Genomic DNA, 2389 nt, shown 5'->3' with positions numbered 1-2389 from the left:
GTATCACCCACAAACTTTGTACATGTACTCTAACACATTAGCCACATCATTTATGAAAATATTGATTAGAACCAGACCCAGGACAGATCCCTGCAGGACCCCATTCAATATACCCTTCCAGCTCAATTGTGAGATATCTGTGTATTGTGACAAAGTTTGTCCTCTACCTTGGTGGGTCTTGTGCTTATTGGCAGATTTGCTCGCCTCAGAGATTCACGGCAGCCCTCAGTTTGGCCACTTTCGTGGCTCAAACCTGCTGTTTTACTCAGATAACAGCATCACCAGCCAGCCCGGGGAAAAGAAAGGAGAACAATCCCCGCAGTCTCTGCTGATCCATCATGTGGGTCGGGGAACAGCCCAGAGACCTTCCCCTCTGGTGGGACCCACAATCCAGGTCAACTCCTACTGTGTCTGATCAGGAGCTGGGAGGTTTGGGGGTAACCTGGGCCCTCCATCTACTCCGGGTTGAAGCCCAGGGCCCTGTGGACTGTAGCCGTCTAGAGTGCCTCCTAGAACAGCTGCACGACAGCTACAACTCCCTGGGCTACTTCCCCATGGCCTCCTTCCAACACCTTCTTTATCTTCACCACAGGATCTTCCTCCTGATGTCTGATAATGCTTGTATTCCTCAGTCCTCTAGCAGTATGCCTTCCCTTCTCACTCTTGGCTGCTAGTGCCTCTTGCTCCCAGCTCCTCATATGCACATCACAAACTGAAGTGAGGTCCTTTTTAAACTCAGGTGCCCTGATTAGCCAGCCTGTCCTAATTGAGTCTAGCAGTTTCTTCTTAATTGGCTCCAGGTGTGCTAATTAGCCTGCCTGCCTTAATTGGTTCCAGCAAGTTCCTGCTTGTTCTGGAACTGCCCCCATTACCTTACCCAGGTAAGGTCTGCTTAATCTGGGACTAATATATCTATCTGCCTTCTAACACTCTCCTGTAGACCCCCCAGCTCTTGCTTCAACAGTGCTTGAACGGAGCCTCTGCCCCCCCGAGACCGCCCCACACCCCCCTGGCCTTTGCAACCTGCGGGCACCCAACACCCACCGGGCCTCTGCACCCAGCCAGCGCCATGAGCTCCCAGATCTGCCAGAACTACAACCCCGAGGGTGAAGCCGGCACCAACCGCCTGGTGAATCAGCTGCTGTGAGCCAGCTACAGCTACCAGTCCCTGGGGTATTTCTTCGACCAGGATGATGTGGCACTGGTCCATTTCTCTGAGTTCTTCCGGCACCTGTCGGGTGAGAAGTGGAAACAGGCCGAGCCAATGCTGGGTTTCCAGAACCACTGGGGAGGGTGGGCCGCATCCTCCTGCAGGCCGTCCAGAAACCGGAGCTGGACGAGTGGGGGAACGGGGCGGTCACCATGGACTTCGCCCTGAAGCTGCAGAAAACTATCAACCAGGCGCTGCTGGACTTGCACAAGGTGGCCACAAGCCATGTGAACTCACATGTGCGATTTCCTGGTGACCCACTACCTGGATGAGGAGGTGAAGCTCCTCAAGAAGCTGGGAGACCACGTGACCAACCTGCGGCGCTTCGGGGCAGCCGAGTATCTCTTCGACCAGCTCACCCTGCATGACAGCAGCTGAGCCCCAAGCTGCCCGCGGCGCCAGCCCTTTAAATCCTGCTGCCCAGCTGGGCTGGAACCCCCCATCTGCCGATCACAGGGTACGCGCCCCCACCCTGCCTGCCGATCACGGGGTGAACCAGCCCCTCCAAAGTCTGTAACCAGCATTGACTAAAAGCTTGGCATTAGCAAAAAAAACCATTCTCCTGTAACCATCTGGCCTGACCCTGTCACAGTATATATAGTAAAACTAATAGATTATGAAATATAGAGGACTAGCTTCAATAGTGACTTCTGTAAGTATTACTAAACACATCACACTTACCTAACACTTCCAAAAGAGGAAAAATAAATCTAGGCTCAGGATTGTCTGAAACTGGCTCCTAACATGCATGAAGACTAACTATTGCATGCCTACAGGCCAGATATTAATCTGAATAAATAACTGAGGAGTTATATAAATGCCTTAGACAGACAAGTGTTTTCAGGATCTAGGACACCAGCTCAACTGCAGACCAGGTTAGGAGAAAATGAAAGTTGTTGTCACCTGATGACTTTAAGATGACCTAATTGAAATGTGTTAGGTGGGTTTAGTTCCCAATGAAAAGGCACCTTCATAAGTATTATTACCATCATAAAAAATACCACCAGAACTGGAAGCCTCAGAAGAGGGGCCAAGGGGCTGTGCAGAGGGAGATCCCTTTGAGGTGGTTGCTGCAGTTCAGGAGGCCCTGTAGTGAAGCTTGTACCACTGTACTTGTAATGTGCAGTAAACAGTGTTTCATTCTCCAGGACTGCCAATTTGTCACCGTTTATGAGCAGT

At 51.3% G+C, this 2389-nt stretch overlaps 1 pseudogene; it reads left to right on the top strand.

Moving 5' to 3' along the window:
- The first annotated feature begins 940 nt into the window (after positions 1-940).
- On the top strand, positions 941-1700 carry LOC119843605 (annotated as a pseudogene).
- Positions 1701-2389: the final 689 nt, after the last annotated feature.

Source organism: Dermochelys coriacea, chromosome 15 (assembly GCF_009764565.3).
Source record: "Dermochelys coriacea isolate rDerCor1 chromosome 15, rDerCor1.pri.v4, whole genome shotgun sequence".
In the NCBI taxonomy this organism is placed as follows: Eukaryota; Metazoa; Chordata; order Testudines; family Dermochelyidae; genus Dermochelys; species Dermochelys coriacea.
Note: the sequence above shows the minus strand (reverse complement) of the source record. Positions and strands in the feature narration are given on the sequence as shown.